Below are 15,808 nucleotides of genomic sequence, written 5' to 3'. Positions count from 1 at the left end.
TGAACCAAACACACCACAAACTGAAAGTCGGAATCTGTTTCTTTCGTTAATACTACCTATTCGTTCTGCAACTCTGATCTCACTTCAACATGAGCAAATCTTTCGCCTTTTACTAAAGATTTCCGTGGAGTGGGGTATTTTCAAGAGTCTTTGCTATTTGTTGAAACCACAACAACTGCTTGTGGTGAAATCGTCAATCAATCGATGTGCATGACCATTGTCAGTTATGGTTGGTGCGGTTAATCGGACAATTGATGAAACGCTTTCCGCATAGAAATGCTATATCTTAGCAACTCAGTGCCCTCTTTCATTTTTTTTTGTGATCGTTATCATTTAAATACCGTGGGCATCGCAAACTGACACAGAAAGTCGTAGTCTCGATTTGCAACAAACATAAATGTTACAAGCGGGCACAAGAGTAAGGAACTAGATTCCAAAGGCAGCTTTGCGCAGAGGCGATATCGTAGCTGATGAGGATATTCCGAGGCGCGATTATTGCTAGTTGAAAACTAAACCCAATACCCCGCCCTGTTACCGCTTTGTACGGTTTTAACAGGGGCAATATATGGACGATTCTTGCAATCGCTGATTTCTTTTAGTATTTAATCTCCAGAAAGCGTGCGTGTGTTGACATGACAAATCGTGTGGCATTATTTAAATATTGTACAAAGGACAATTTGCAAAAAATTTGAACCAAACACACCACAAACTGAAAGTCGGAATCTGTTTCTTTCGTTAATACTACCTATTCGTTCTGCAACTCTGATCTCACTTCAACATGAGCAAATCTTTCGCCTTTTACTAAAGATTTCCGTGGAGTGGGGTATTTTCAAGAGTCTTTGCTATTTGTTGAAACCACAACAACTGCTTGTGGTGAAATCGTCAATCAATCGATGTGCATGACCATTGTCAGTTATGGTTGGTGCGGTTAATCGGACAATTGATGAAACGCTTTCCGCATAGAAATGCTATATCTTAGCAACTCAGTGCCCTCTTTCATTTTTTTTTGTGATCGTTATCATTTAAATACCGTGGGCATCGCAAACTGACACAGAAAGTCGTAGTCTCGATTTGCAACAAACATAAATGTTACAAGCGGGCACAAGAGTAAGGAACTAGATTCCAAAGGCAGCTTTGCGCAGAGGCGATATCGTAGCTGATGAGGATATTCCGAGGCGCGATTATTGCTAGTTGAAAACTAAACCCAATACCCCGCCCTGTTACCGCTTTGTACGGTTTTAACAGGGGCAATATATGGACGATTCTTGCAATCGCTGATTTCTTTTAGTATTTAATCTCCAGAAAGCGTGCGTGTGTTGACATGACAAATCGTGTGGCATTATTTAAATATTGTACAAAGGACAATTTGCAAAAAATTTGAACCAAACACACCACAAACTGAAAGTCGGAATCTGTTTCTTTCGTTAATACTACCTATTCGTTCTGCAACTCTGATCTCACTTCAACATGAGCAAATCTTTCGCCTTTTACTAAAGATTTCCGTGGAGTGGGGTATTTTCAAGAGTCTTTGCTATTTGTTGAAACCACAACAACTGCTTGTGGTGAAATCGTCAATCAATCGATGTGCATGACCATTGTCAGTTATGGTTGGTGCGGTTAATCGGACAATTGATGAAACGCTTTCCGCATAGAAATGCTATATCTTAGCAACTCAGTGCCCTCTTTCATTTTTTTTTGTGATCGTTATCATTTAAATACCGTGGGCATCGCAAACTGACACAGAAAGTCGTAGTCTCGATTTGCAACAAACATAAATGTTACAAGCGGGCACAAGAGTAAGGAACTAGATTCCAAAGGCAGCTTTGCGCAGAGGCGATATCGTAGCTGATGAGGATATTCCGAGGCGCGATTATTGCTAGTTGAAAACTAAACCCAATACCCCGCCCTGTTACCGCTTTGTACGGTTTTAACAGGGGCAATATATGGACGATTCTTGCAATCGCTGATTTCTTTTAGTATTTAATCTCCAGAAAGCGTGCGTGTGTTGACATGACAAATCGTGTGGCATTATTTAAATATTGTACAAAGGACAATTTGCAAAAAATTTGAACCAAACACACCACAAACTGAAAGTCGGAATCTGTTTCTTTCGTTAATACTACCTATTCGTTCTGCAACTCTGATCTCACTTCAACATGAGCAAATCTTTCGCCTTTTACTAAAGATTTCCGTGGAGTGGGGTATTTTCAAGAGTCTTTGCTATTTGTTGAAACCACAACAACTGCTTGTGGTGAAATCGTCAATCAATCGATGTGCATGACCATTGTCAGTTATGGTTGGTGCGGTTAATCGGACAATTGATGAAACGCTTTCCGCATAGAAATGCTATATCTTAGCAACTCAGTGCCCTCTTTCATTTTTTTTTGTGATCGTTATCATTTAAATACCGTGGGCATCGCAAACTGACACAGAAAGTCGTAGTCTCGATTTGCAACAAACATAAATGTTACAAGCGGGCACAAGAGTAAGGAACTAGATTCCAAAGGCAGCTTTGCGCAGAGGCGATATCGTAGCTGATGAGGATATTCCGAGGCGCGATTATTGCTAGTTGAAAACTAAACCCAATACCCCGCCCTGTTACCGCTTTGTACGGTTTTAACAGGGGCAATATGTGGACGATTCTTGCAATCGCTGATTTCTTTTAGTATTTAATCTCCAGAAAGCGTGCGTGTGTTGACATGACAAATCGTGTGGCATTATTTAAATATTGTACAAAGGACAATTTGCAAAAAATTTGAACCAAACACACCACAAACTGAAAGTCGGAATCTGTTTCTTTCGTTAATACTACCTATTCGTTCTGCAACTCTGATCTCACTTCAACATGAGCAAATCTTTCGCCTTTTACTAAAGATTTCCGTGGAGTGGGGTATTTTCAAGAGTCTTTGCTATTTGTTGAAACCACAACAACTGCTTGTGGTGAAATCGTCAATCAATCGATGTGCATGACCATTGTCAGTTATGGTTGGTGCGGTTAATCGGACAATTGATGAAACGCTTTCCGCATAGAAATGCTATATCTTAGCAACTCAGTGCCCTCTTTCATTTTTTTTTGTGATCGTTATCATTTAAATACCGTGGGCATCGCAAACTGACACAGAAAGTCGTAGTCTCGATTTGCAACAAACATAAATGTTACAAGCGGGCACAAGAGTAAGGAACTAGATTCCAAAGGCAGCTTTGCGCAGAGGCGATATCGTAGCTGATGAGGATATTCCGAGGCGCGATTATTGCTAGTTGAAAACTAAACCCAATACCCCGCCCTGTTACCGCTTTGTACGGTTTTAACAGGGGCAATATGTGGACGATTCTTGCAATCGCTGATTTCTTTTAGTATTTAATCTCCAGAAAGCGTGCGTGTGTTGACATGACAAATCGTGTGGCATTATTTAAATATTGTACAAAGGACAATTTGCAAAAAATTTGAACCAAACACACCACAAACTGAAAGTCGGAATCTGTTTCTTTCGTTAATACTACCTATTCGTTCTGCAACTCTGATCTCACTTCAACATGAGCAAATCTTTCGCCTTTTACTAAAGATTTCCGTGGAGTGGGGTATTTTCAAGAGTCTTTGCTATTTGTTGAAACCACAACAACTGCTTGTGGTGAAATCGTCAATCAATCGATGTGCATGACCATTGTCAGTTATGGTTGGTGCGGTTAATCGGACAATTGATGAAACGCTTTCCGCATAGAAATGCTATATCTTAGCAACTCAGTGCCCTCTTTCATTTTTTTTTTGTGATCGTTATCATTTAAATACCGTGGGCATCGCAAACTGACACAGAAAGTCGTAGTCTCGATTTGCAACAAACATAAATGTTACAAGCGGGCACAAGAGTAAGGAACTAGATTCCAAAGGCAGCTTTGCGCAGAGGCGATATCGTAGCTGATGAGGATATTCCGAGGCGCGATTATTGCTAGTTGAAAACTAAACCCAATACCCCGCCCTGTTACCGCTTTGTACGGTTTTAACAGGGGCAATATGTGGACGATTCTTGCAATCGCTGATTTCTTTTAGTATTTAATCTCCAGAAAGCGTGCGTGTGTTGACATGACAAATCGTGTGGCATTATTTAAATATTGTACAAAGGACAATTTGCAAAAAATTTGAACCAAACACACCACAAACTGAAAGTCGGAATCTGTTTCTTTCGTTAATACTACCTATTCGTTCTGCAACTCTGATCTCACTTCAACATGAGCAAATCTTTCGCCTTTTACTAAAGATTTCCGTGGAGTGGGGTATTTTCAAGAGTCTTTGCTATTTGTTGAAACCACAACAACTGCTTGTGGTGAAATCGTCAATCAATCGATGTGCATGACCATTGTCAGTTATGGTTGGTGCGGTTAATCGGACAATTGATGAAACGCTTTCCGCATAGAAATGCTATATCTTAGCAACTCAGTGCCCTCTTTCATTTTTTTTTGTGATCGTTATCATTTAAATACCGTGGGCATCGCAAACTGACACAGAAAGTCGTAGTCTCGATTTGCAACAAACATAAATGTTACAAGCGGGCACAAGAGTAAGGAACTAGATTCCAAAGGCAGCTTTGCGCAGAGGCGATATCGTAGCTGATGAGGATATTCCGAGGCGCGATTATTGCTAGTTGAAAACTAAACCCAATACCCCGCCCTGTTACCGCTTTGTACGGTTTTAACAGGGGCAATATGTGGACGATTCTTGCAATCGCTGATTTCTTTTAGTATTTAATCTCCAGAAAGCGTGCGTGTGTTGACATGACAAATCGTGTGGCATTATTTAAATATTGTACAAAGGACAATTTGCAAAAAATTTGAACCAAACACACCACAAACTGAAAGTCGGAATCTGTTTCTTTCGTTAATACTACCTATTCGTTCTGCAACTCTGATCTCACTTCAACATGAGCAAATCTTTCGCCTTTTACTAAAGATTTCCGTGGAGTGGGGTATTTTCAAGAGTCTTTGCTATTTGTTGAAACCACAACAACTGCTTGTGGTGAAATCGTCAATCAATCGATGTGCATGACCATTGTCAGTTATGGTTGGTGCGGTTAATCGGACAATTGATGAAACGCTTTCCGCATAGAAATGCTATATCTTAGCAACTCAGTGCCCTCTTTCATTTTTTTTTGTGATCGTTATCATTTAAATACCGTGGGCATCGCAAACTGACACAGAAAGTCGTAGTCTCGATTTGCAACAAACATAAATGTTACAAGCGGGCACAAGAGTAAGGAACTAGATTCCAAAGGCAGCTTTGCGCAGAGGCGATATCGTAGCTGATGAGGATATTCCGAGGCGCGATTATTGCTAGTTGAAAACTAAACCCAATACCCCGCCCTGTTACCGCTTTGTACGGTTTTAACAGGGGCAATATGTGGACGATTCTTGCAATCGCTGATTTCTTTTAGTATTTAATCTCCAGAAAGCGTGCGTGTGTTGACATGACAAATCGTGTGGCATTATTTAAATATTGTACAAAGGACAATTTGCAAAAAATTTGAACCAAACACACCACAAACTGAAAGTCGGAATCTGTTTCTTTCGTTAATACTACCTATTCGTTCTGCAACTCTGATCTCACTTCAACATGAGCAAATCTTTCGCCTTTTACTAAAGATTTCCGTGGAGTGGGGTATTTTCAAGAGTCTTTGCTATTTGTTGAAACCACAACAACTGCTTGTGGTGAAATCGTCAATCAATCGATGTGCATGACCATTGTCAGTTATGGTTGGTGCGGTTAATCGGACAATTGATGAAACGCTTTCCGCATAGAAATGCTATATCTTAGCAACTCAGTGCCCTCTTTCATTTTTTTTTGTGATCGTTATCATTTAAATACCGTGGGCATCGCAAACTGACACAGAAAGTCGTAGTCTCGATTTGCAACAAACATAAATGTTACAAGCGGGCACAAGAGTAAGGAACTAGATTCCAAAGGCAGCTTTGCGCAGAGGCGATATCGTAGCTGATGAGGATATTCCGAGGCGCGATTATTGCTAGTTGAAAACTAAACCCAATACCCCGCCCTGTTACCGCTTTGTACGGTTTTAACAGGGGCAATATGTGGACGATTCTTGCAATCGCTGATTTCTTTTAGTATTTAATCTCCAGAAAGCGTGCGTGTGTTGACATGACAAATCGTGTGGCATTATTTAAATATTGTACAAAGGACAATTTGCAAAAAATTTGAACCAAACACACCACAAACTGAAAGTCGGAATCTGTTTCTTTCGTTAATACTACCTATTCGTTCTGCAACTCTGATCTCACTTCAACATGAGCAAATCTTTCGCCTTTTACTAAAGATTTCCGTGGAGTGGGGTATTTTCAAGAGTCTTTGCTATTTGTTGAAACCACAACAACTGCTTGTGGTGAAATCGTCAATCAATCGATGTGCATGACCATTGTCAGTTATGGTTGGTGCGGTTAATCGGACAATTGATGAAACGCTTTCCGCATAGAAATGCTATATCTTAGCAACTCAGTGCCCTCTTTCATTTTTTTTTGTGATCGTTATCATTTAAATACCGTGGGCATCGCAAACTGACACAGAAAGTCGTAGTCTCGATTTGCAACAAACATAAATGTTACAAGCGGGCACAAGAGTAAGGAACTAGATTCCAAAGGCAGCTTTGCGCAGAGGCGATATCGTAGCTGATGAGGATATTCCGAGGCGCGATTATTGCTAGTTGAAAACTAAACCCAATACCCCGCCCTGTTACCGCTTTGTACGGTTTTAACAGGGGCAATATGTGGACGATTCTTGCAATCGCTGATTTCTTTTAGTATTTAATCTCCAGAAAGCGTGCGTGTGTTGACATGACAAATCGTGTGGCATTATTTAAATATTGTACAAAGGACAATTTGCAAAAAATTTGAACCAAACACACCACAAACTGAAAGTCGGAATCTGTTTCTTTCGTTAATACTACCTATTCGTTCTGCAACTCTGATCTCACTTCAACATGAGCAAATCTTTCGCCTTTTACTAAAGATTTCCGTGGAGTGGGGTATTTTCAAGAGTCTTTGCTATTTGTTGAAACCACAACAACTGCTTGTGGTGAAATCGTCAATCAATCGATGTGCATGACCATTGTCAGTTATGGTTGGTGCGGTTAATCGGACAATTGATGAAACGCTTTCCGCATAGAAATGCTATATCTTAGCAACTCAGTGCCCTCTTTCATTTTTTTTTGTGATCGTTATCATTTAAATACCGTGGGCATCGCAAACTGACACAGAAAGTCGTAGTCTCGATTTGCAACAAACATAAATGTTACAAGCGGGCACAAGAGTAAGGAACTAGATTCCAAAGGCAGCTTTGCGCAGAGGCGATATCGTAGCTGATGAGGATATTCCGAGGCGCGATTATTGCTAGTTGAAAACTAAACCCAATACCCCGCCCTGTTACCGCTTTGTACGGTTTTAACAGGGGCAATATGTGGACGATTCTTGCAATCGCTGATTTCTTTTAGTATTTAATCTCCAGAAAGCGTGCGTGTGTTGACATGACAAATCGTGTGGCATTATTTAAATATTGTACAAAGGACAATTTGCAAAAAATTTGAACCAAACACACCACAAACTGAAAGTCGGAATCTGTTTCTTTCGTTAATACTACCTATTCGTTCTGCAACTCTGATCTCACTTCAACATGAGCAAATCTTTCGCCTTTTACTAAAGATTTCCGTGGAGTGGGGTATTTTCAAGAGTCTTTGCTATTTGTTGAAACCACAACAACTGCTTGTGGTGAAATCGTCAATCAATCGATGTGCATGACCATTGTCAGTTATGGTTGGTGCGGTTAATCGGACAATTGATGAAACGCTTTCCGCATAGAAATGCTATATCTTAGCAACTCAGTGCCCTCTTTCATTTTTTTTTGTGATCGTTATCATTTAAATACCGTGGGCATCGCAAACTGACACAGAAAGTCGTAGTCTCGATTTGCAACAAACATAAATGTTACAAGCGGGCACAAGAGTAAGGAACTAGATTCCAAAGGCAGCTTTGCGCAGAGGCGATATCGTAGCTGATGAGGATATTCCGAGGCGCGATTATTGCTAGTTGAAAACTAAACCCAATACCCCGCCCTGTTACCGCTTTGTACGGTTTTAACAGGGGCAATATGTGGACGATTCTTGCAATCGCTGATTTCTTTTAGTATTTAATCTCCAGAAAGCGTGCGTGTGTTGACATGACAAATCGTGTGGCATTATTTAAATATTGTACAAAGGACAATTTGCAAAAAATTTGAACCAAACACACCACAAACTGAAAGTCGGAATCTGTTTCTTTCGTTAATACTACCTATTCGTTCTGCAACTCTGATCTCACTTCAACATGAGCAAATCTTTCGCCTTTTACTAAAGATTTCCGTGGAGTGGGGTATTTTCAAGAGTCTTTGCTATTTGTTGAAACCACAACAACTGCTTGTGGTGAAATCGTCAATCAATCGATGTGCATGACCATTGTCAGTTATGGTTGGTGCGGTTAATCGGACAATTGATGAAACGCTTTCCGCATAGAAATGCTATATCTTAGCAACTCAGTGCCCTCTTTCATTTTTTTTTGTGATCGTTATCATTTAAATACCGTGGGCATCGCAAACTGACACAGAAAGTCGTAGTCTCGATTTGCAACAAACATAAATGTTACAAGCGGGCACAAGAGTAAGGAACTAGATTCCAAAGGCAGCTTTGCGCAGAGGCGATATCGTAGCTGATGAGGATATTCCGAGGCGCGATTATTGCTAGTTGAAAACTAAACCCAATACCCCGCCCTGTTACCGCTTTGTACGGTTTTAACAGGGGCAATATGTGGACGATTCTTGCAATCGCTGATTTCTTTTAGTATTTAATCTCCAGAAAGCGTGCGTGTGTTGACATGACAAATCGTGTGGCATTATTTAAATATTGTACAAAGGACAATTTGCAAAAAATTTGAACCAAACACACCACAAACTGAAAGTCGGAATCTGTTTCTTTCGTTAATACTACCTATTCGTTCTGCAACTCTGATCTCACTTCAACATGAGCAAATCTTTCGCCTTTTACTAAAGATTTCCGTGGAGTGGGGTATTTTCAAGAGTCTTTGCTATTTGTTGAAACCACAACAACTGCTTGTGGTGAAATCGTCAATCAATCGATGTGCATGACCATTGTCAGTTATGGTTGGTGCGGTTAATCGGACAATTGATGAAACGCTTTCCGCATAGAAATGCTATATCTTAGCAACTCAGTGCCCTCTTTCATTTTTTTTTTGTGATCGTTATCATTTAAATACCGTGGGCATCGCAAACTGACACAGAAAGTCGTAGTCTCGATTTGCAACAAACATAAATGTTACAAGCGGGCACAAGAGTAAGGAACTAGATTCCAAAGGCAGCTTTGCGCAGAGGCGATATCGTAGCTGATGAGGATATTCCGAGGCGCGATTATTGCTAGTTGAAAACTAAACCCAATACCCCGCCCTGTTACCGCTTTGTACGGTTTTAACAGGGGCAATATGTGGACGATTCTTGCAATCGCTGATTTCTTTTAGTATTTAATCTCCAGAAAGCGTGCGTGTGTTGACATGACAAATCGTGTGGCATTATTTAAATATTGTACAAAGGACAATTTGCAAAAAATTTGAACCAAACACACCACAAACTGAAAGTCGGAATCTGTTTCTTTCGTTAATACTACCTATTCGTTCTGCAACTCTGATCTCACTTCAACATGAGCAAATCTTTCGCCTTTTACTAAAGATTTCCGTGGAGTGGGGTATTTTCAAGAGTCTTTGCTATTTGTTGAAACCACAACAACTGCTTGTGGTGAAATCGTCAATCAATCGATGTGCATGACCATTGTCAGTTATGGTTGGTGCGGTTAATCGGACAATTGATGAAACGCTTTCCGCATAGAAATGCTATATCTTAGCAACTCAGTGCCCTCTTTCATTTTTTTTTTGTGATCGTTATCATTTAAATACCGTGGGCATCGCAAACTGACACAGAAAGTCGTAGTCTCGATTTGCAACAAACATAAATGTTACAAGCGGGCACAAGAGTAAGGAACTAGATTCCAAAGGCAGCTTTGCGCAGAGGCGATATCGTAGCTGATGAGGATATTCCGAGGCGCGATTATTGCTAGTTGAAAACTAAACCCAATACCCCGCCCTGTTACCGCTTTGTACGGTTTTAACAGGGGCAATATGTGGACGATTCTTGCAATCGCTGATTTCTTTTAGTATTTAATCTCCAGAAAGCGTGCGTGTGTTGACATGACAAATCGTGTGGCATTATTTAAATATTGTACAAAGGACAATTTGCAAAAAATTTGAACCAAACACACCACAAACTGAAAGTCGGAATCTGTTTCTTTCGTTAATACTACCTATTCGTTCTGCAACTCTGATCTCACTTCAACATGAGCAAATCTTTCGCCTTTTACTAAAGATTTCCGTGGAGTGGGGTATTTTCAAGAGTCTTTGCTATTTGTTGAAACCACAACAACTGCTTGTGGTGAAATCGTCAATCAATCGATGTGCATGACCATTGTCAGTTATGGTTGGTGCGGTTAATCGGACAATTGATGAAACGCTTTCCGCATAGAAATGCTATATCTTAGCAACTCAGTGCCCTCTTTCATTTTTTTTTTGTGATCGTTATCATTTAAATACCGTGGGCATCGCAAACTGACACAGAAAGTCGTAGTCTCGATTTGCAACAAACATAAATGTTACAAGCGGGCACAAGAGTAAGGAACTAGATTCCAAAGGCAGCTTTGCGCAGAGGCGATATCGTAGCTGATGAGGATATTCCGAGGCGCGATTATTGCTAGTTGAAAACTAAACCCAATACCCCGCCCTGTTACCGCTTTGTACGGTTTTAACAGGGGCAATATGTGGACGATTCTTGCAATCGCTGATTTCTTTTAGTATTTAATCTCCAGAAAGCGTGCGTGTGTTGACATGACAAATCGTGTGGCATTATTTAAATATTGTACAAAGGACAATTTGCAAAAAATTTGAACCAAACACACCACAAACTGAAAGTCGGAATCTGTTTCTTTCGTTAATACTACCTATTCGTTCTGCAACTCTGATCTCACTTCAACATGAGCAAATCTTTCGCCTTTTACTAAAGATTTCCGTGGAGTGGGGTATTTTCAAGAGTCTTTGCTATTTGTTGAAACCACAACAACTGCTTGTGGTGAAATCGTCAATCAATCGATGTGCATGACCATTGTCAGTTATGGTTGGTGCGGTTAATCGGACAATTGATGAAACGCTTTCCGCATAGAAATGCTATATCTTAGCAACTCAGTGCCCTCTTTCATTTTTTTTTTGTGATCGTTATCATTTAAATACCGTGGGCATCGCAAACTGACACAGAAAGTCGTAGTCTCGATTTGCAACAAACATAAATGTTACAAGCGGGCACAAGAGTAAGGAACTAGATTCCAAAGGCAGCTTTGCGCAGAGGCGATATCGTAGCTGATGAGGATATTCCGAGGCGCGATTATTGCTAGTTGAAAACTAAACCCAATACCCCGCCCTGTTACCGCTTTGTACGGTTTTAACAGGGGCAATATGTGGACGATTCTTGCAATCGCTGATTTCTTTTAGTATTTAATCTCCAGAAAGCGTGCGTGTGTTGACATGACAAATCGTGTGGCATTATTTAAATATTGTACAAAGGACAATTTGCAAAAAATTTGAACCAAACACACCACAAACTGAAAGTCGGAATCTGTTTCTTTCGTTAATACTACCTATTCGTTCTGCAACTCTGATCTCACTTCAACATGAGCAAATCTTTCGCCTTTTACTAAAGATTTCCGTGGAGTGGGGTATTTTCAAGAGTCTTTGCTATTTGTTGAAACCACAACAACTGCTTGTGGTGAAATCGTCAATCAATCGATGTGCATGACCATTGTCAGTTATGGTTGGTGCGGTTAATCGGACAATTGATGAAACGCTTTCCGCATAGAAATGCTATATCTTAGCAACTCAGTGCCCTCTTTCATTTTTTTTTTGTGATCGTTATCATTTAAATACCGTGGGCATCGCAAACTGACACAGAAAGTCGTAGTCTCGATTTGCAACAAACATAAATGTTACAAGCGGGCACAAGAGTAAGGAACTAGATTCCAAAGGCAGCTTTGCGCAGAGGCGATATCGTAGCTGATGAGGATATTCCGAGGCGCGATTATTGCTAGTTGAAAACTAAACCCAATACCCCGCCCTGTTACCGCTTTGTACGGTTTTAACAGGGGCAATATGTGGACGATTCTTGCAATCGCTGATTTCTTTTAGTATTTAATCTCCAGAAAGCGTGCGTGTGTTGACATGACAAATCGTGTGGCATTATTTAAATATTGTACAAAGGACAATTTGCAAAAAATTTGAACCAAACACACCACAAACTGAAAGTCGGAATCTGTTTCTTTCGTTAATACTACCTATTCGTTCTGCAACTCTGATCTCACTTCAACATGAGCAAATCTTTCGCCTTTTACTAAAGATTTCCGTGGAGTGGGGTATTTTCAAGAGTCTTTGCTATTTGTTGAAACCACAACAACTGCTTGTGGTGAAATCGTCAATCAATCGATGTGCATGACCATTGTCAGTTATGGTTGGTGCGGTTAATCGGACAATTGATGAAACGCTTTCCGCATAGAAATGCTATATCTTAGCAACTCAGTGCCCTCTTTCATTTTTTTTTGTGATCGTTATCATTTAAATACCGTGGGCATCGCAAACTGACACAGAAAGTCGTAGTCTCGATTTGCAACAAACATAAATGTTACAAGCGGGCACAAGAGTAAGGAACTAGATTCCAAAGGCAGCTTTGCGCAGAGGCGATATCGTAGCTGATGAGGATATTCCGAGGCGCGATTATTGCTAGTTGAAAACTAAACCCAATACCCCGCCCTGTTACCGCTTTGTACGGTTTTAACAGGGGCAATATGTGGACGATTCTTGCAATCGCTGATTTCTTTTAGTATTTAATCTCCAGAAAGCGTGCGTGTGTTGACATGACAAATCGTGTGGCATTATTTAAATATTGTACAAAGGACAATTTGCAAAAAATTTGAACCAAACACACCACAAACTGAAAGTCGGAATCTGTTTCTTTCGTTAATACTACCTATTCGTTCTGCAACTCTGATCTCACTTCAACATGAGCAAATCTTTCGCCTTTTACTAAAGATTTCCGTGGAGTGGGGTATTTTCAAGAGTCTTTGCTATTTGTTGAAACCACAACAACTGCTTGTGGTGAAATCGTCAATCAATCGATGTGCATGACCATTGTCAGTTATGGTTGGTGCGGTTAATCGGACAATTGATGAAACGCTTTCCGCATAGAAATGCTATATCTTAGCAACTCAGTGCCCTCTTTCATTTTTTTTTTGTGATCGTTATCATTTAAATACCGTGGGCATCGCAAACTGACACAGAAAGTCGTAGTCTCGATTTGCAACAAACATAAATGTTACAAGCGGGCACAAGAGTAAGGAACTAGATTCCAAAGGCAGCTTTGCGCAGAGGCGATATCGTAGCTGATGAGGATATTCCGAGGCGCGATTATTGCTAGTTGAAAACTAAACCCAATACCCCGCCTGTTACCGCTTTGTACGGTTTTAACAGGGGCAATATGTGGACGATTCTTGCAATCGCTGATTTCTTTTAGTATTTAATCTCCAGAAAGCGTGCGTGTGTTGACATGACAAATCGTGTGGCATTATTTAAATATTGTACAAAGGACAATTTGCAAAAATTTGAACCAAACACACCACAAACTGAAAGTCGGAATCTGTTTCTTTCGTTAATACTACCTATTCGTTCTGCAACTCTGATCTCACTTCAACATGAGCAAATCTTTCGCCTTTTACTAAAGATTTCCGTGGAGTGGGGTATTTTCAAGAGTCTTTGCTATTTGTTGAAAACCACAACAACTGCTTGTGGTGAAATCGTCAATCAATCGATGTGCATGACCATTGTCAGTTATGGTTGGTGCGGTTAATCGGACAATTGATGAAACGCTTTCCGCATAGAAATGCTATATCTTAGCAACTCAGTGCCCTCTTTCATTTTTTTTTGTGATCGTTATCATTTAAATACCGTGGGCATCGCAAACTGACACAGAAAGTCGTAGTCTCGATTTGCAACAAACATAAATGTTACAAGCGGGCACAAGAGTAAGGAACTAGATTCCAAGGCAGCTTTGCGCAGAGGCGATATCGTAGCTGATGAGGATATTCCGAGGCGCGATTATTGCTAGTTGAAAACTAAACCCAATACCCCGCCCTGTTACCGCTTTGTACGGTTTTAACAGGGGCAATATGTGGACGATTCTTGCAATCGCTGATTTCTTTTAGTATTTAATCTCCAGAAAGCGTGCGTGTGTTGACATGACAAATCGTGTGGCATTATTTAAATATTGTACAAAGGACAATTTGCAAAAAATTTGAACCAAACACACCACAAACTGAAAGTCGGAATCTGTTTCTTTCGTTAATACTACCTATTCGTTCTGCAACTCTGATCTCACTTCAACATGAGCAAATCTTTCGCCTTTTACTAAAGATTTCCGTGGAGTGGGGTATTTTCAAGAGTCTTTGCTATTTGTTGAAACCACAACAACTGCTTGTGGTGAAATCGTCAATCAATCGATGTGCATGACCATTGTCAGTTATGGTTGGTGCGGTTAATCGGACAATTGATGAAACGCTTTCCGCATAGAAATGCTATATCTTAGCAACTCAGTGCCCTCTTTCATTTTTTTTTGTGATCGTTATCATTTAAATACCGTGGGCATCGCAAACTGACACAGAAAGTCGTAGTCTCGATTTGCAACAAACATAAATGTTACAAGCGGGCACAAGAGTAAGGAACTAGATTCCAAAGGCAGCTTTGCGCAGAGGCGATATCGTAGCTGATGAGGATATTCCGAGGCGCGATTATTGCTAGTTGAAAACTAAACCCAATACCCCGCCCTGTTACCGCTTTGTACGGTTTTAACAGGGGCAATATGTGGACGATTCTTGCAATCGCTGATTTCTTTTAGTATTTAATCTCCAGAAAGCGTGCGTGTGTTGACATGACAAATCGTGTGGCATTATTTAAATATTGTACAAAGGACAATTTGCAAAAAATTTGAACCAAACACACCACAAACTGAAAGTCGGAATCTGTTTCTTTCGTTAATACTACCTATTCGTTCTGCAACTCTGATCTCACTTCAACATGAGCAAATCTTTCGCCTTTTACTAAAGATTTCCGTGGAGTGGGGTATTTTCAAGAGTCTTTGCTATTTGTTGAAACCACAACAACTGCTTGTGGTGAAATCGTCAATCAATCGATGTGCATGACCATTGTCAGTTATGGTTGGTGCGGTTAATCGGACAATTGATGAAACGCTTTCCGCATAGAAATGCTATATCTTAGCAACTCAGTGCCCTCTTTCATTTTTTTTTGTGATCGTTATCATTTAAATACCGTGGGCATCGCAAACTGACACAGAAAGTCGTAGTCTCGATTTGCAACAAACATAAATGTTACAAGCGGGCACAAGAGTAAGGAACTAGATTCCAAAGGCAGCTTTGCGCAGAGGCGATATCGTAGCTGATGAGGATATTCCGAGGCGCGATTATTGCTAGTTGAAACTAAACCCAATACCCCGCCCTGTTACCGCTTTGTACGGTTTTAACAGGGGCAATATGTGGACGATTCTTGCAATCGCTGATTTCTTTTAGTATTTAATCTCCAGAAAGCGTGCGTGTGTTGACATGACAAATCGTGT

At 40.4% G+C, this 15,808-nt stretch overlaps 46 non-coding genes across 46 annotated transcripts; all 46 read left to right on the top strand.

The window, feature by feature from the left end:
• The first annotated feature begins 69 nt into the window (after positions 1-69).
• On the top strand, positions 70-186 carry LOC145220793 (U5 spliceosomal RNA). The gene has a single exon (XR_013858308.1). It is a non-coding gene; the product is annotated as a U5 spliceosomal RNA (small nuclear RNA).
• Positions 187-441: 255 nt separating this feature from the next.
• LOC145221661 (U4 spliceosomal RNA) lies at positions 442-583 on the top strand. Its single transcript, XR_013859124.1, has one exon. It is a non-coding gene; the product is annotated as a U4 spliceosomal RNA (small nuclear RNA).
• Positions 584-758: 175 nt separating this feature from the next.
• Positions 759-875, top strand: LOC145220792 (U5 spliceosomal RNA). The gene has a single exon (XR_013858307.1). It is a non-coding gene; the product is annotated as a U5 spliceosomal RNA (small nuclear RNA).
• Positions 876-1,130: 255 nt separating this feature from the next.
• Positions 1,131-1,272, top strand: LOC145221648 (U4 spliceosomal RNA). The gene has a single exon (XR_013859112.1). It is a non-coding gene; the product is annotated as a U4 spliceosomal RNA (small nuclear RNA).
• Positions 1,273-1,447: 175 nt separating this feature from the next.
• On the top strand, positions 1,448-1,564 carry LOC145220791 (U5 spliceosomal RNA). Its single transcript, XR_013858306.1, has one exon. It is a non-coding gene; the product is annotated as a U5 spliceosomal RNA (small nuclear RNA).
• A 255-nt stretch (positions 1,565-1,819) lies between these two features.
• LOC145221637 (U4 spliceosomal RNA) lies at positions 1,820-1,961 on the top strand. The gene has a single exon (XR_013859101.1). It is a non-coding gene; the product is annotated as a U4 spliceosomal RNA (small nuclear RNA).
• Positions 1,962-2,136: 175 nt separating this feature from the next.
• Positions 2,137-2,253, top strand: LOC145220790 (U5 spliceosomal RNA). Its single transcript, XR_013858305.1, has one exon. It is a non-coding gene; the product is annotated as a U5 spliceosomal RNA (small nuclear RNA).
• A 255-nt stretch (positions 2,254-2,508) lies between these two features.
• On the top strand, positions 2,509-2,650 carry LOC145221651 (U4 spliceosomal RNA). Its single transcript, XR_013859114.1, has one exon. It is a non-coding gene; the product is annotated as a U4 spliceosomal RNA (small nuclear RNA).
• Positions 2,651-2,825: 175 nt separating this feature from the next.
• LOC145220789 (U5 spliceosomal RNA) lies at positions 2,826-2,942 on the top strand. The gene has a single exon (XR_013858304.1). It is a non-coding gene; the product is annotated as a U5 spliceosomal RNA (small nuclear RNA).
• Positions 2,943-3,197: 255 nt separating this feature from the next.
• LOC145221650 (U4 spliceosomal RNA) lies at positions 3,198-3,339 on the top strand. Its single transcript, XR_013859113.1, has one exon. It is a non-coding gene; the product is annotated as a U4 spliceosomal RNA (small nuclear RNA).
• A 175-nt stretch (positions 3,340-3,514) lies between these two features.
• On the top strand, positions 3,515-3,631 carry LOC145220788 (U5 spliceosomal RNA). Its single transcript, XR_013858303.1, has one exon. It is a non-coding gene; the product is annotated as a U5 spliceosomal RNA (small nuclear RNA).
• A 256-nt stretch (positions 3,632-3,887) lies between these two features.
• Positions 3,888-4,029, top strand: LOC145221647 (U4 spliceosomal RNA). The gene has a single exon (XR_013859111.1). It is a non-coding gene; the product is annotated as a U4 spliceosomal RNA (small nuclear RNA).
• Positions 4,030-4,204: 175 nt separating this feature from the next.
• On the top strand, positions 4,205-4,321 carry LOC145220787 (U5 spliceosomal RNA). The gene has a single exon (XR_013858302.1). It is a non-coding gene; the product is annotated as a U5 spliceosomal RNA (small nuclear RNA).
• A 255-nt stretch (positions 4,322-4,576) lies between these two features.
• On the top strand, positions 4,577-4,718 carry LOC145221646 (U4 spliceosomal RNA). Its single transcript, XR_013859110.1, has one exon. It is a non-coding gene; the product is annotated as a U4 spliceosomal RNA (small nuclear RNA).
• Positions 4,719-4,893: 175 nt separating this feature from the next.
• Positions 4,894-5,010, top strand: LOC145220786 (U5 spliceosomal RNA). The gene has a single exon (XR_013858301.1). It is a non-coding gene; the product is annotated as a U5 spliceosomal RNA (small nuclear RNA).
• Positions 5,011-5,265: 255 nt separating this feature from the next.
• On the top strand, positions 5,266-5,407 carry LOC145221645 (U4 spliceosomal RNA). The gene has a single exon (XR_013859109.1). It is a non-coding gene; the product is annotated as a U4 spliceosomal RNA (small nuclear RNA).
• A 175-nt stretch (positions 5,408-5,582) lies between these two features.
• LOC145220784 (U5 spliceosomal RNA) lies at positions 5,583-5,699 on the top strand. Its single transcript, XR_013858299.1, has one exon. It is a non-coding gene; the product is annotated as a U5 spliceosomal RNA (small nuclear RNA).
• Positions 5,700-5,954: 255 nt separating this feature from the next.
• Positions 5,955-6,096, top strand: LOC145221644 (U4 spliceosomal RNA). The gene has a single exon (XR_013859108.1). It is a non-coding gene; the product is annotated as a U4 spliceosomal RNA (small nuclear RNA).
• Positions 6,097-6,271: 175 nt separating this feature from the next.
• LOC145220783 (U5 spliceosomal RNA) lies at positions 6,272-6,388 on the top strand. Its single transcript, XR_013858298.1, has one exon. It is a non-coding gene; the product is annotated as a U5 spliceosomal RNA (small nuclear RNA).
• A 255-nt stretch (positions 6,389-6,643) lies between these two features.
• On the top strand, positions 6,644-6,785 carry LOC145221643 (U4 spliceosomal RNA). Its single transcript, XR_013859107.1, has one exon. It is a non-coding gene; the product is annotated as a U4 spliceosomal RNA (small nuclear RNA).
• A 175-nt stretch (positions 6,786-6,960) lies between these two features.
• LOC145220781 (U5 spliceosomal RNA) lies at positions 6,961-7,077 on the top strand. Its single transcript, XR_013858297.1, has one exon. It is a non-coding gene; the product is annotated as a U5 spliceosomal RNA (small nuclear RNA).
• Positions 7,078-7,332: 255 nt separating this feature from the next.
• On the top strand, positions 7,333-7,474 carry LOC145221642 (U4 spliceosomal RNA). The gene has a single exon (XR_013859106.1). It is a non-coding gene; the product is annotated as a U4 spliceosomal RNA (small nuclear RNA).
• Positions 7,475-7,649: 175 nt separating this feature from the next.
• LOC145220780 (U5 spliceosomal RNA) lies at positions 7,650-7,766 on the top strand. Its single transcript, XR_013858296.1, has one exon. It is a non-coding gene; the product is annotated as a U5 spliceosomal RNA (small nuclear RNA).
• Positions 7,767-8,021: 255 nt separating this feature from the next.
• LOC145221641 (U4 spliceosomal RNA) lies at positions 8,022-8,163 on the top strand. Its single transcript, XR_013859105.1, has one exon. It is a non-coding gene; the product is annotated as a U4 spliceosomal RNA (small nuclear RNA).
• Positions 8,164-8,338: 175 nt separating this feature from the next.
• Positions 8,339-8,455, top strand: LOC145220779 (U5 spliceosomal RNA). Its single transcript, XR_013858295.1, has one exon. It is a non-coding gene; the product is annotated as a U5 spliceosomal RNA (small nuclear RNA).
• A 255-nt stretch (positions 8,456-8,710) lies between these two features.
• Positions 8,711-8,852, top strand: LOC145221640 (U4 spliceosomal RNA). Its single transcript, XR_013859104.1, has one exon. It is a non-coding gene; the product is annotated as a U4 spliceosomal RNA (small nuclear RNA).
• A 175-nt stretch (positions 8,853-9,027) lies between these two features.
• LOC145220778 (U5 spliceosomal RNA) lies at positions 9,028-9,144 on the top strand. Its single transcript, XR_013858294.1, has one exon. It is a non-coding gene; the product is annotated as a U5 spliceosomal RNA (small nuclear RNA).
• Positions 9,145-9,400: 256 nt separating this feature from the next.
• Positions 9,401-9,542, top strand: LOC145221639 (U4 spliceosomal RNA). The gene has a single exon (XR_013859103.1). It is a non-coding gene; the product is annotated as a U4 spliceosomal RNA (small nuclear RNA).
• Positions 9,543-9,717: 175 nt separating this feature from the next.
• LOC145220777 (U5 spliceosomal RNA) lies at positions 9,718-9,834 on the top strand. The gene has a single exon (XR_013858293.1). It is a non-coding gene; the product is annotated as a U5 spliceosomal RNA (small nuclear RNA).
• Positions 9,835-10,090: 256 nt separating this feature from the next.
• On the top strand, positions 10,091-10,232 carry LOC145221638 (U4 spliceosomal RNA). The gene has a single exon (XR_013859102.1). It is a non-coding gene; the product is annotated as a U4 spliceosomal RNA (small nuclear RNA).
• A 175-nt stretch (positions 10,233-10,407) lies between these two features.
• LOC145220776 (U5 spliceosomal RNA) lies at positions 10,408-10,524 on the top strand. The gene has a single exon (XR_013858292.1). It is a non-coding gene; the product is annotated as a U5 spliceosomal RNA (small nuclear RNA).
• Positions 10,525-10,780: 256 nt separating this feature from the next.
• Positions 10,781-10,922, top strand: LOC145221636 (U4 spliceosomal RNA). Its single transcript, XR_013859100.1, has one exon. It is a non-coding gene; the product is annotated as a U4 spliceosomal RNA (small nuclear RNA).
• Positions 10,923-11,097: 175 nt separating this feature from the next.
• LOC145220775 (U5 spliceosomal RNA) lies at positions 11,098-11,214 on the top strand. Its single transcript, XR_013858291.1, has one exon. It is a non-coding gene; the product is annotated as a U5 spliceosomal RNA (small nuclear RNA).
• Positions 11,215-11,470: 256 nt separating this feature from the next.
• LOC145221635 (U4 spliceosomal RNA) lies at positions 11,471-11,612 on the top strand. The gene has a single exon (XR_013859099.1). It is a non-coding gene; the product is annotated as a U4 spliceosomal RNA (small nuclear RNA).
• Positions 11,613-11,787: 175 nt separating this feature from the next.
• Positions 11,788-11,904, top strand: LOC145220774 (U5 spliceosomal RNA). Its single transcript, XR_013858290.1, has one exon. It is a non-coding gene; the product is annotated as a U5 spliceosomal RNA (small nuclear RNA).
• A 256-nt stretch (positions 11,905-12,160) lies between these two features.
• LOC145221634 (U4 spliceosomal RNA) lies at positions 12,161-12,302 on the top strand. Its single transcript, XR_013859098.1, has one exon. It is a non-coding gene; the product is annotated as a U4 spliceosomal RNA (small nuclear RNA).
• A 175-nt stretch (positions 12,303-12,477) lies between these two features.
• Positions 12,478-12,594, top strand: LOC145220772 (U5 spliceosomal RNA). The gene has a single exon (XR_013858288.1). It is a non-coding gene; the product is annotated as a U5 spliceosomal RNA (small nuclear RNA).
• Positions 12,595-12,849: 255 nt separating this feature from the next.
• LOC145221632 (U4 spliceosomal RNA) lies at positions 12,850-12,991 on the top strand. The gene has a single exon (XR_013859097.1). It is a non-coding gene; the product is annotated as a U4 spliceosomal RNA (small nuclear RNA).
• A 175-nt stretch (positions 12,992-13,166) lies between these two features.
• On the top strand, positions 13,167-13,283 carry LOC145220771 (U5 spliceosomal RNA). The gene has a single exon (XR_013858287.1). It is a non-coding gene; the product is annotated as a U5 spliceosomal RNA (small nuclear RNA).
• A 256-nt stretch (positions 13,284-13,539) lies between these two features.
• Positions 13,540-13,680, top strand: LOC145221826 (U4 spliceosomal RNA). The gene has a single exon (XR_013859282.1). It is a non-coding gene; the product is annotated as a U4 spliceosomal RNA (small nuclear RNA).
• A 174-nt stretch (positions 13,681-13,854) lies between these two features.
• LOC145221349 (U5 spliceosomal RNA) lies at positions 13,855-13,972 on the top strand. The gene has a single exon (XR_013858831.1). It is a non-coding gene; the product is annotated as a U5 spliceosomal RNA (small nuclear RNA).
• A 254-nt stretch (positions 13,973-14,226) lies between these two features.
• LOC145221631 (U4 spliceosomal RNA) lies at positions 14,227-14,368 on the top strand. Its single transcript, XR_013859096.1, has one exon. It is a non-coding gene; the product is annotated as a U4 spliceosomal RNA (small nuclear RNA).
• Positions 14,369-14,543: 175 nt separating this feature from the next.
• Positions 14,544-14,660, top strand: LOC145220770 (U5 spliceosomal RNA). Its single transcript, XR_013858286.1, has one exon. It is a non-coding gene; the product is annotated as a U5 spliceosomal RNA (small nuclear RNA).
• Positions 14,661-14,915: 255 nt separating this feature from the next.
• Positions 14,916-15,057, top strand: LOC145221630 (U4 spliceosomal RNA). Its single transcript, XR_013859095.1, has one exon. It is a non-coding gene; the product is annotated as a U4 spliceosomal RNA (small nuclear RNA).
• Positions 15,058-15,232: 175 nt separating this feature from the next.
• LOC145220769 (U5 spliceosomal RNA) lies at positions 15,233-15,349 on the top strand. The gene has a single exon (XR_013858285.1). It is a non-coding gene; the product is annotated as a U5 spliceosomal RNA (small nuclear RNA).
• Positions 15,350-15,604: 255 nt separating this feature from the next.
• On the top strand, positions 15,605-15,745 carry LOC145220758 (U4 spliceosomal RNA). Its single transcript, XR_013858277.1, has one exon. It is a non-coding gene; the product is annotated as a U4 spliceosomal RNA (small nuclear RNA).
• Positions 15,746-15,808: the final 63 nt, after the last annotated feature.

Source organism: Phallusia mammillata, chromosome 3 (assembly GCF_965637545.1).
Source record: "Phallusia mammillata chromosome 3, kaPhaMamm4.hap1.1, whole genome shotgun sequence".
In the NCBI taxonomy this organism is placed as follows: Eukaryota; Metazoa; Chordata; class Ascidiacea; order Phlebobranchia; family Ascidiidae; genus Phallusia; species Phallusia mammillata.
This window is presented reverse-complemented; position numbering and strand designations above follow the sequence as displayed.